At 44.7% G+C, this 13,951-nt stretch overlaps 1 pseudogene; it reads left to right on the plus strand.

Moving 5' to 3' along the window:
- The first annotated feature begins 7,846 nt into the window (after positions 1-7,846).
- On the plus strand, positions 7,847-11,021 carry LOC141097456 (carbonyl reductase [NADPH] 1-like; annotated as a pseudogene).
- The last annotated feature ends 2,930 nt before the right edge of the window (positions 11,022-13,951 follow it).

Genomic DNA, 13,951 nt, shown 5'->3' on the forward strand with positions numbered 1-13,951 from the left:
GGCCATATTGATGGAGAAAAATTTAAAAAAAAGTTATGGCTCTGGGAAGAAGGGGAGTGAAAAACGAAAACGCAAGAATGAAAACACCTCCGGTCATAAAGGGGTTAAGTGGCGTGGCCGCTCTTAGTGAATTAGGTATCTTCATTGCTGCCTTCATTAAGTCTGATGTGAACAAAGCCAATCTTAATACCTCGGGCCCTGTTTGATCTGCTATTTTGGAACTGACCCAATAAAAATGTTCTTTGGTCTTTGCAGATAATCTACAAGGCTAAAAGTATAACGCCCTTTCCAAGTATCTAATAGACAATCGTCCTTCATTGCACAGACAAGCTCATGTATAAAAAGTGTCCTTGTGCCGACCACCAATCTTCTGGTATTAATATTCTCAAACTCCTGATATGGACGTATGTGACTGGTGTCTGTACGAGGTTTCTAACACAGACTGCTGCAAACAGGAAGAGAAATATCTAACCACTAGCAGCCAGCAGCTCTCCCAGCTTACGACCGTTTACATTTTGTCACTTCCTTTAGCCCTTGAGTCTCTTTGGACTCCTGTTCACTTTAGATTTTTCTTCTTTGCCTCCTTTGGCCGATACCACATACATTAATTTATTTTTTATTTCTATAAATGTTACTTATGTTCTGGAGGAAAAAAAAGGGTTGAACTTAGCTTTTTGAAGCCCCCAAACACTTTAACGTCCTTTCCAAGTATTTATTAGACGTTCGCCCATCGTTACACAAAAGAGCTCAAGAAATGAAAAATGCTTTAAAAAAAAAAAAGCATCAAAACAATCCAAGGCATCCTCTGGAATTTTTTTTTTCAGCCTTCCCATTGACTTCTATTGTATTGAGCATTTTCCTAGCAGAAAAAGAAAACACCTGAAGAATGGACATGCCAGTTCTTTTATATGCTTGGTGCAGAATAAAAAAAAAAAAAAAAAAGCTTAGTGTGAACATACCCTAAAAGTTTCGGTGGTTTCCCCTGTGAGAAAAGGAACGCAATCTGGAGAACAGTGAATTGGAAAGTGTGTCACTAATCTGGCTTAGGCCGGGATCACACATGCGAGAAACTCGGACGAGTCTCGCATCTTAATACCCAGCACTGCCGCCGGCACTCGGGAGCGGAGCGTGCGGCTGCATAGAAATACATGCAGCAACATGCTCCGCTTCCGAGTGCCGGCGGCAGTGCCGGGTATTAAGATGCGAGACTCGTCCGAGTTTCTCGCATGTGTGATCCCGGCCTTAGTGTGAAGGCAGACGGTCATATTAAACGCGTGAGGATCGCATCGCAATCCCCGGACTGGCTGTTGGCTCTTCTGACCTGAGCGTGACAGCTACAGTACATAGAAATACATGCTGTCACGCTCAGGTCAAGAGAGCCGACGGCCAGTCCGGGGATTACGATGCGATCCCTACAGAAGTTATATGGCCATCTGTATCGTAAGTATTGATGTCACTTGGGGACCAGGATAAAAAAAAATAATTTAACTATGCTTTGTTCTTGCTACTCATCCAAAAGACTAAGAGCCCGAGTCAGATGGGTGTTTTTGCCAGTTTTTTGGCGTAAACAACCTGAACTTTCAGAAAAGTTTTGTGCAACTTATATTTGCTTATTGCTTAAAAGAAGTGTGACTTTTGGCGTTTTTATGGCAATACTGGTCAGCTCTACCAAAATAGCTGACGGGACTTCAAGTCTGAGCCACCCTAGTCAGTGGCTGGACAAAGCCTGCGGTGCCTAGAGCTTCTGGTCCCGACATCATCCCCATCACTGCACAGCTAGCAGAATTAATACTGTGGCGCCTGTTGACAGAAGCAGTAGTCTCCAGTGCAGGTCCCAAAGGAAATGTGACTATTTATTCGGACTCCCATGACAGCACCACAAGAGAGGGGATCCACATTCAGGAGCAGGAAAACTACAGACAAAAAGGGTGGCACCTCTCCCACGCATCAGTTGGTTTCCTGTTCTGAGGGGACGGGATCCTACAGATGGAAGTCCGAATGGATCCCAGGCCGACCTGCGACACAGGTAGCGGGGGGGTCTCCTACCTCGGCCAGGTGCGGAGCTCCTGGAGATGCCACGGTGGTCCTTGCTGGGACAAATACCGCCACACCATGGCCGGACTACATATTACCACCACATAGTGATCGAATAATACCACATACAAGGGACAAATACCGCCACACCATGGCCGGACTACATATTACCACCACATAGTGATCGAATAATATCACATACAAGGGACAAATATCGCCACACCATGGCCGGACTACATATTACCACCACATAGTGACCAATAATACCACATACAAGGGACAAATACCGCATCATGGCCAGACTACATATTACCACCACATGGTGACCAATAATACCACATACAAGGGACAAATACCACCACACCATGGCCGGACTACATATTACCACCACATAGTGATCGAATAATACCACATACAAGGGACAAATACCGCCACACCATGGCCGGACTACATATTACCACCACATAGTGACTGAATAATACCACATACAAGAAACAAATATCGCCACACCATGGCCGGACTACATATTACCACCACATGGTGACCAATAATACCACATACAAGGGACAAATACCACCATGCCTTGACCAGACCACATATTACCACCACATAGTGACTGAATAATACCACATGAACTATTACTGAATACCTAGCATAACGTTGTCAAATGTTCCCTTTTTAATTTCCAGCACCTTTCTATTTTAATAATTTTTATGTATTTTTGTAAAATAAATTGTTTTTAAATTGATTAATCTACTTCTTTTGTTACCTGGATGACATACATCCTTGGTAAAGTGGTTTCATGGTTATTATATTGAGAAATATCATTTAGAAAGTTATATTAAAAAGGACTAACATTGCTAATAATTCCATTATTGCTGTAGACCACCAGGGATATTATCATTCATTTTATTACTGCTCTAGATCACCAGGGATGTTATTATTTCCATGAATGCTCTAGACCACCAGGGATGTTATCATTAATTCCATTACTGCTCTAGACCACTGTGGATGTTATAATTTATTCCATTACTGCTCTAGACCGCCAGGGATGTTATAATTTATTCCAGTAGTGCTCTAGACCACCAGGGATGCTATCATTTATTTCATTACTGCAATAGACCACCAGGGATGTTATCATTAATTCCATTACTACTCTGGACCACCAGGGATGTTATTTATGTACATTATTGCTGTTGACCACCAGAGATGTTATTGGGTCGCCCTCCCAGGGCTGTGGGGTACTCGGTACCGGGCCGGTGTCAGGGGGATGTGTCACAGCGGCGTGACCCGGTCCATGGCCCTGGGAGCCCAAATCAATGGTGGTTTGTGATGTAGTTTATATGGATAGTTCGTGACGCCACCTGTGGTGTTTGGCAAGTAAGATGTGTATTGCCAACTGTTCAGCAATAAAGGTTCAGATACAGCTTTAAAGAAGGCTACTACTTGGATATAACACAATTTTATTATACAATGATCAATCCAAGTGACAAAACCACCAAATCAATGGAATGTATGACAATGATATCGAAATAGAAAATAGTATGATATTGCGTATACTTATATATTCAAATTACAAAAGGTTTTGGTACATATACTCACATCAGAAAGAAGAGAAAAGAATCTTCACTAGGGGCATTTACACCTGTCCGGAAATACTGCAGCTGGAGGAGTGGCCAGCGAAGACAGAATGCGCCCTAGGACCCACACTGCGAAGAGCGTCCTCTTACAGAGGTCCACAAAGCTCCTGCCTTCAGTGACTGCTTCACCAGCTTTTATATGCTTTAAACAAAAGGTTTACAAAATATAATATTGTGTAAACATGAAAATACACAAGTTAGTTGTCTGATGTTCCAATCACATGACAGTGGCCAGCTATCATGAATAAATAGCATCAAACAAGACTTGCCTCTTTGGACTATTTACTCTTGCCCTAACATTTACATATGATAAGAGTAAATCAAACACCAGGACAAAGTTTCCAACAACATGCTATGAGCACAAAATAAATATATTTCAGACTACGGTAAAAGAGATCTTTAAGATTGAATTTACTATAATGGTTTCAGATCGCCAACTATATTTCTGGTTTTACATCAGGCTTACTCAGCTATATATAGCTTTATGTAAAAGAATCTGCAATTGTCTATATGCCTAGTCCACTTTTATCCCCCATATGACACAAATATCAGATGATGTCTTGTCAATATACTGCACCATTCACTGCTCTTAAAATTCAAGTAAGTCAACAGCATACACAAAGGTTAATCCTTTCCAGTAATCCAGATTAAACATACTGTTTCAACAAGCATTGTCATTTAGTATACTCAACATTGTGTCAACCATGCACTGTCCTCCCTCCCCCACTGCATCTAGCTCACTCTCTGATTTTGAACCAGTCACAGAAGAAGAAGTAAGCAGGCTCCTTGCATCTTCTCGCCCAACTACTTGCACCAGTGACCCATTTCCATCACATCTCCTCCAGTCCCTGTCCCCTGCTGTCACCCCTCACCTAACTAAAATATTTAACCTCTCTCTCTCTTCTGGTATTTTTCCCTCCTCATTTAAGCATGCCATCATACATCCACTACTTAAAAAACCATCCCTCGATCAAAACTGTGCCGCTAACTATAGACCTGTCTCTAATCTTCCCTTCATCTCTAAACTCCTGGAACGTCTGGTCCACTCCCGTCTTATCCGCTATCTCTCAGAAAACTCTGTTCTCGACCCTCTCCAATCCGGTTTCCGCTCTTTACACTCCACTGAAACTGCCCTCACCAAAGTCTCTAATGATCTGCTAACAGCTAAATCAAATGGTCATTACTCCATGCTAATTCTCTTGGATCTCTCTGCAGCATTCGACACTGTGGATCATCAGCTCCTCCTCACTATGCTCCGTTCCATTGGCCTCAAGGACACCGTTCTCTCCTGGTTCTCCTCCTATCTCTCCGACCGCTCCTTTACTGTATCTTTTGCCGGTTCCTCCTCCTCTCACCTTCCCCTTACTGTTGGGGTCCCCCAAGGATCGGTTCTAGGCCCCCTCCTCTTCTCCTTGTACACTGCCCCTATTGGTCAAACAATCAGAAGATTTGGTTTCCAGTACCATCTCTATGCTGATGACACCCAATTATACGCTTCTTCTCCTGACATCACGCCAGCCTTTCTAGAAAACACCAGCGATTGTCTAAACGCTGTGTCTAACATCATGTCCTCACTATATCTGAAACTGAACCTGTCAAAGACTGAACTCCTGGTGTTTCCTCCCTCTACTAATGTACCTATACCCGACATTGCCATTTCTGTGTGTGGTTCCACTATTACTCCCCAGCAACAGGCCCGCTGTCTTGGGGTCATACTTGATTCCGAGCTTTCCTTTGCCCCCCACATTCGATCAGTGGCTCGCTCTTGTCATCTGCACCTCAAAAACATTTCTAGAATTCGACCTTTTCTTACTTTTGACTCTGCAAAAACTCTTACTGTTTCTCTTATTCATTCTCGTCTGGACTATTGTAACTCTCTTCTAATCGGTCTCCCTCTTACCAAACTCTCCCCTCTCCAATCTGTCTTGAATGCTGCAGCCAGGATCATATTCCTCACCAATCGTTACACCGATGCCTCTACCTTGTGCCAGTCATTACACTGGCTACCCATCCACTCCAGAATTCAGTATAAACTTATTACCCTCACCCACAAAGCCCTCCATGGCTCAGCACCACCCTACATCTCCTGCCTTGTTTCAGTATACCACCCTACCCGCGCCCTCCGTTCTGCTGATGACCTGAGGTTAGTATCCTCAATAGTCAGAACCTCCCACTCCCGTCTCCAAGACTTTACACGCGCCGCGCCAATTCTTTGGAATGTACTTCCCAGGTCAATACGATTAGTCCCCAATCCCCAAAATTTTAAGCGTGCCCTGAAAACGCATTTATTCAGACTGGCCTATCGCCTCAACACATTAACCTAATCTATCCTTGTGTGGCACAGCCAAAAGTTTTACCATAACCAGATTTCCCGCATCATGTTCCCACATGCTTTATGCATCCATTAGCCCTCTGTGTCTGTACTGTTACACACTTAACATTATGGCTGGTCCATACAATCAGGGCAATTGTTACCACCCACCTTTCGTGTCTACCTCTTTCCTCATAGACTGTAAGCTTGCGAGCAGGGCCCTCATTCCTCTTGGTATTTGTTATAATCTACTGTATGTGATTATTGTTATGCTGTAATGTCTATTGTCTCTACAAATCCCCTCTGAAATGTAAAGTGCTGCGGAATATGACGGCGCTATAAAAATAAAATTTATTATTATTATTGTGTCACTGCGGGAACATCACATCAGAAATGCAGCTAATGGTCTGATAAACTCACCACAGACAGAGGTCAAATAAACCTTAATGTTTTACAATGACAAACAGCAAACATAGATTCTCAAGATTGTCACTGTAACCATTATCTTGTCTGTCCTGGTCTAAATGCAGTCTGTATATTTCAGGTTCCTATATTTCAATATACAGTAATTTCAATATGGACTCAAAAATAGGCATCTTTTATATAATTCACACTACAAGATGTTAAGCCAACGCTGCATGCAGATCCACTGGGACTGATGATATGGTGCAGCAAAGATGGTGTAGCTCCCCACAGGTGGAGCTGTAGTCCCAGGGCAGTGTAGATGTGCGATTAGAGGAGAGGCACAAGCGGTGTGGAGGCTGGTACCCAGATGTAGCAGTGCTGAAGGTGTTGGTGCGAGAATGAATGGAGGACACCAGGGCTTGCAGTTTCAAAGCTTTACTCACAGTTCGTAGTGCACACAGGTGCCTGCCTCAGTACTGTGTCCTCCGGGGCAGAGACTCAGCCAACCTCCAGGCAAGATAGGACTCTCCCTGCCAACACTCCGCCAACATGTGCCTTTCTGAATGACTCCGCCAATGCGCCTTTAATGGTGAAGCACTCCAGTACTTAGTTACCCTGGAATGCCTCCTGACAGATGTTCCTAGAACTCTACTTGCACGGCAGACAGCTGTAGCCTGGTTTAGGGACGCCTCACTCCAGGCTCTCTCCGTTTTGCTGTTGTGCCTCAAGTCTTAGATGGGAGTAGTGCATTTACAGCCAACTACTCCACCGGTGTCTGCTGCAGAACCATAAGTGTCCATACAACCTCGGGGACCGGGCCACGGCCTTGCGCTGAGAACCTATAGGCAGGGTTCCTCTTCCAACCCACGTCTCCTCTCTATTCTCTCAACTCCTTCGTTCCGTACTTGTCTTTCTCTCTCTATGGAAGCTTAGGTTGCAGTTCTACATCTTTCTCCTTCTGTTCTCTTTCCCATGCCAGCTGGCTCAGATCACTGAGGCAGCTGCAGCACTCCTTCTTCTATTCCTCTTCCAGGGAGCTCTTTCTTCTAAGACCAGTCCTCAGGCTCTCCTGACTGACTGTCTTCCTCCCACAGACTGAACTCACTCACTCCCTAAACCTTCCCCATCTTTTATATGGATCTGAACTCCACCCACCTCCCAGCACATCCAGTGTTCCATGCAGGGAACCACCAAAGGTGCTCCGCTACTCTATAGCCCTGAGCCGTTATGTGGTTGTGCAGAGCTACCCTGTTGTGTGGGGTGCGAGTGTTGGAGTCCGGCAAGGAGTTCCCACCTTACCTGGATGGTGGGGCACTACACCTTAGGAGAAGGTGCAGTACCTCTGTGGCAACCGAGCCTCAGGGGCGCCACATTATCATTTATTCCATTATTGGCGATCCGAAAGATGCTACTGCGCCAGCGCTGCCGGCGCTATTTTGCTAGTGGAAAAAAAATTGTCTCCACCTTGATGTCGCCAGTGAGGCCTGCACAGTAGCATCTTTCGGATCGCTCATCCACAGTCCGCTTCGGAGCATGAGCATATTATCAACGCAAAACTGAAAATAAGGATTAAACAACCACAAGACGGATTTCATCACCAGGTATCATTGTAATCAGTATAACGGCGCCGACATGACACTGTGGGTAGTTTATTGAGCACAATCCTGCTAACAGGTTCTCAGATTATTGCATTACCCTTTCCTAACGCTGGATGCCAACATATTCTTATTGTGAGGCTCATGTATAATCTGCTGTCGTGTCTTTCTCTTCTGCGGGTGGAACTTTTGTAATAAATTCCATAAGCCCTTAACTGAACCTGATGTCAACATATTGCCTAGGTCTTGTACATACATATGCCATCAGGGCTTTGAGCATGGCCGGAGAGTTAGTTGCAGTAGTCACAGGGGGCAATAAAAGGGCTCGGACTGGCTGTGATCAGGGCTCTGTGCAAGCAGTTCCAGGGAGAAGTGTATCTGACAGCCAGGGACCCAAAACTTGGAGAAGAAGCTGTCAAGACCTTGAAAAATGACGGGTTGTCCCTGTTCTTCCATCAACTGGATATTACCGATGGGAGCAGCATCAGGGCTCTGTGAAATTTCTTGAAGGAAAAGTATGGTGGTCTGGATGTTCTGGTCAATAATGCCGGAAATGCATTTAGAGGTACGGTACATCCTATTGGTGCCGTAAATCATAACTATTGCAATACGGTGTATAAAATCCACTGTTGCTGCAGATCATATCATCAGTGGTGACTAAGGGGTCACATGGGTATAAGCCATAAAAGAGAGAGATCGACTCTAAAGCCAGCATTAGGGTATGAAAGTTTCAAAGATTGACTGTCACTTTCAGACAAAAAACAGGTGTGTACAGGTGCTAAGAGCAGCTATCTCCATTTATTACTAATAAAGTAGCACTCTGTAAGACTATGATATGCAAACATGAAATATGACATTGGAATTGCATTACTGCTCTAGAAAAGAGGAAACAAACGAAGATATTTTGCTCATAAATTGGCCAATTCACGCATGCCCAGCAGCCAACAACAAGGCGATCTTCTTTGCTGGGAACCTAACCTAATGTGACTCCTTTCATGGGCTATTAGCCTATATTCATATGGGTAGATGGGATCCTACTGGGATTAAAGCCTCCAGATGCTGAGGGATTGAGTGCTCTTTACGAAATCCAACTTCACCAGTTCCTCTACTGATTTGCTATATATCTTATTTTACTTACACATGGTCATCCTTCTCTGTCCTACTATTCTCAGTTGCTCCAGTGTCTAAATGACGCCATGGGTATATACTATTGAAGAGGTCCATAATTAGGATTTTGGAGAGTTTCCACTAAAAAAAAAACCTCCAAAAAAAACAACTGTGAACAACGTCTGAGGGTGTGTGCACACGCTGCGGATTCTGCTGTGGATCCGCAGCGGTTTTGGTCCTGCGGATCCGCAGCAGTTTTTGCTGCAGTGTACAGCAACATTATAACCTATGGAAACGACATGTCAATTCTTTCTGTGGATTCTGCTACGGTTTGCCACGTGCTCCATTGTAGAGGTGACAAACCGCAGGGCAAAACCGCTGGCCAATCCGCAGGTAAACCGCAGGTTGCTAAATCTGCATGGACAAATCCGCAGATCATTCCGCAGCGTGTGCACACAGCCTTAGTCTTTTTTCATGCTGCCATCTGTGGCTCCATTCGTAGCCTCCATCGACAGTCTCCACAATTTGACAGGAAGAATGAATATGACATTGCCCATGACCAAACCAGACAAACCCTATTATAAGTCAGATGGCAGCTGTATCCAATATTCAACATTGTCACTTTGGTTATACGGCTCAACATCTAATATGTTTCCACGTCTCATCCTCATCAGCTGCTGACAACTCCATTCGCAATCCAAGCAGAAGAAATTCTGAAAACAAACTTATTTTGCTACAAGGGATGTTTGCCATGAACTGATGCCACTGATTAGGCCAAACGGTAAGTGTAGGGTGGTCTTGGCTTGTATTTTCCATTGTAGTGTTCCTTGTAGTGCCATCATTCATTATTGTGCATCAGGAAGAGATGCACAATAATGATGCTATTAGTAGACAACCACATTCTCGGAAGCACCACTGGAGGCTTTGGGATGTGCAGTGATCATCTGATCATTGGAGGAGACAGCCACTAGTCAGGGACAGCCCAGAATATGTCATTCATGTCCTGTAGCTATCCCATCTGGCATCCTGGTGGAGTATTCTACAAGATGTGTGACCATCCTTTCCAATCGGTAATTTAAAAAATAAATATTAGTAGCTCAGAACGTCCAAGTTCTGGGTTGTCCAGGTCAATATTTAGGACCAATCCTTACGATAGTCTATCAATGTAAGATCAGTGGATGTCTGACAACCGTAACCCCCACCAATTAGCTATTTTCGGCTCTGGCAATAGAGGTCGTTGCCAAGAACCGTAGCTCAGTTTTTGGCAATGACCTTATATCATCCTTTATTCTCCATGGATAATCAAAGGGTTTAATACCTTCATGTCTCTCCCTATAGGAAGAATCGTTAATGTCTCCAGTATTTTCAGTCACACGTCCCTTCAAAAGTGCAGCCCCGAACTTCAGGAGAGATTCCGCAGTGACGCGATCACAGAGGACGAGCTGGTGAAACTGATGGAGAACTTTGTGGAAGATGCCAAGAAAGGAATCCATGAAGAAAAGGGTTGGCCAAACTTCGCTTATCGGGTGTCCAAAATTGGGGTCACTGTTTTGTCTAGGATTCAACCACGACGACAACTGAAGGAGACCAGGAAAGGAGATGGCATTATTGCCAATGCCTGCTGCCCGGGCTGGGGGAGGACTGATATGACAGGTCCTTATGCCACCAAGTCCCCAGATGAAGGTGCCATTACCTCAGTATATTTGGCTCTTCTCCCTGCTTCAGTAGCTTCACTATATGGGGAGCTGGTCAGCGATAAGAACAATTTAACTTGGTAACCCCAGAGAAAAGGACTGGTAGCAAAAATAATACATATTTTTGGTGGTTATTTTCCATTGCCCTTATGTCTCCAATACTTTGCTATCATGAGTTTTTTTTCTCCTGAAAATAATTAAATATTTTTAATTAAAATGCACATTTCTTCATGAATACTGAGTGAATGACCAGCGAGCTAAGTAGAGTCACCACCTTGTCATCTTATTCTAGTCTTTACAACCCAAATAGTTCCACCATATACTGCCTAGACCACACTGCTATATGTGGCCCACATAATGCCGCCATAAGTAGCCCTTATAATAAATACAGCTCACATTATGCCTCCATATAGCTCCTACATAATATTTAGTATTTTAGGTTGCTGCTGCTATTTGGGATTTCGGGGGGCACGTGTGTAGATGGTAAATGCTGGAGCCTAAGAAAAAAGAGAAGAATAAGTCTGTCCACTCTGAAGACAATCAAGTCCAGCAGGCAGCATAAATTAAGTTGTCACTCAGTCCATCTTTGAAGATAACCCGTCACTAGATTCATGCTGCCCGATGCAGGGGACATCAGAGCATCTGCGACATTGCAGAGAGAACATACAGTAGGTTCAGGAGCCGGTGACTAGTCCAGTGCGGCTCCCGGACGGCTTTTGCCGGCGCCGCCCCACTTGATTGACAGGTCTCTGTCAGTTTTGCAGCAAGGCTCTGATTCATGCTGCCCATAGTTCAGGCATGTTATGGACCTAATAACAGGTTCCTTTTAACAGTTTTAGGGTATGTGCCTACAACATCTTTTTCAGGCAGATTCCACGTGAAAAATTGCTGCAAAGAGTAAACATAGTGGACAACAGCAATGACAATGTGCAAATTTTCTGTCTTTTGTAACTTCTTAGGGTTTTTAAATTGTTAGACAGTTATAAGACATAGCCTGTTCCTTGTTATTTACAGCTAAACCCCTTTATGACATATGACGTATATTCCCGTCATATATCGTGTCCCTGCCTTTAATATATTACTTACACATATTGCCATAGGCAAATAAAGTCCCCTAACTAAAGACCCTAATAAAACGTAACGTATCTATATATACAGTATATCAAATTGAACGTACACTCACTGGCCACTTTATTAGGTACACCATGCTAGTAAGGGGTTGGACCCCCTTTTGCCTTCAGAACTGCCTCAATTCTTCGTGGCAGAGATTCAACAAGGTGCTGGAAGCATTCCTCAGAGATTTTGGACCATATTGACATGATGGCATCACACAGTTGGCGCAGATTTGTCGGCTGCACATCCCTGATGCGAATCTCCCGTTCCACCACATCCCAAAGATGCTCTATTGGATTGAGATCTGGTGACTGAGGAGGCCATTTGAGTACAGTAAACTCATTGTCATGTTCAAGAAACCAATCTGAGATGATTCGAGCTTTATGACATGGCGCATTATCCTGCTGAAAGTAGCCATCAGATGTTGGGTACATTGTGGTCATAAAGGGATGGACATGGTCAGCAACAATACTCAGGTAGGCTGTGGCGTTGCAACGATGCTCAATTGGTACCAAGGGGCCCAAAGAGTGCCCAGAAAAAATTCCCCACACCATGACACCACCACCACCAGCCTGAACCGTTGATACAAGGCAGGATGGATCCATGCTTTCATGTTGTTTACGCCAAATTCTGACCCTACCATCCGAATGTCGCAGCAGAAATCGAGACTCATCAGACCAGGCAACGTTTTTCCAATCTTCTACTGTCCAATTTCGATGAGCTTGTGCAAATTTTAGCCTCAGTTTCCTGTTCTTAGCTGAGAGGAGTGGTACCCGGTGTGGTCTTCTGCTGCTGTAGCCCATCTGCCTCAAAGTTCGACGCACTGTGCGTTCAGAGATGCTCTTCTGCCTACCTTGGTTGTAACGGGTGGCAATTTGAGTCACTGTTGCCTTTCTATCAGCTCGAAACAGTCTGCCCATTCTCCTCTGACCTCTGGCATCAACATGGCATTTCCGGCCACAGAACTGCCGCTCACTGGATTTTTTTTCTTTTTCGGACCATTCTCTGTAAACCCTAGAGATGGTTGTGCGTGAAAATCCCAGTAGATCAGCAGTTTCTGAAATACTCAGACCAGCCCTTCTGGCACCAACAATCATGCCACGTTCAAAGGCACTCAAATCACCTTTCTTCCCCATACTGATGCTCGGTTTGAACTGCAGGAGATTGTCTTGACCATGTCTACATGCCTAAATGCACTGAGTTGCCGCCATGTGATTGGCTGATTAGAAATTAAGTCTTAACACACAGTTGGACAGGTGTACCTAATAAAGTGGCCAGTGAGTGTATGTGTGTATGTATGTGTGTATCACCAACCAATCACGAAGCATCTTTCTTTTCACCAGAGCTGTTTAAAAGCTGAGCTGTGATTGGTTGCTATGAGCAACAGTTTTCCCACTTGACAACACCTCAGCAGACACTGACCGGGTGGGAGAAATCTAGCATCCCTGGGAACATAAGCTCCCAACCATTGTCTGCCCCCCCAGAAAGGAGCAGAGAGCACATGACAGAAATGAATCCCCCTCCCTGCCCATATACCCATCACACATCTTCCATTATATAGGCACATCTTCCCTCTCAAAGGGATCATTGGTATGGAAGTCAGGGCAAATCCACTCAGCGCTTTGATTCTGACCCCAGGCTGACGGGATGATGTGGGATATTAGGGGTAGTTGTCCAGTGTCTCTAGCTGACGGGATGATGTGGGATATTAGTGGTAGTAGTCCGGTGGCTCTGGCTGACGGGATGATGTGGGATAGTAGGGGTAGTAGTCTGGTGGCTCTGGCTGACGGGACGATGTGGGATATTAGTGGTAGTAGTCTGGTGGCTCTGGCTGACAGGATGATGTGGGATATTAGGGGTAGTAGTCCGTGGCTCTGGCTGACGGGATGATGTGGGATATTAGGGGTAGTTGTCCGGTGTCTCTAGCTGACGGGATGATGTGGGATATTAGGGGTAGTAGTCCGGTGACTCTGGCTGATAGGATGATGTGGGATAGTAGGGGTAGTAGTCCGGTGGCTCTGGCTGACAGGATGATGTGGGATATTAGGGGTA

This window comes from Dendrobates tinctorius, unplaced genomic scaffold (assembly GCF_039654945.1).
Source record: "Dendrobates tinctorius isolate UK_male_01 unplaced genomic scaffold, ASM3965494v1 ptg000084l, whole genome shotgun sequence".
NCBI lineage: Eukaryota > Metazoa > Chordata > Amphibia > Anura > Dendrobatidae > Dendrobates > Dendrobates tinctorius.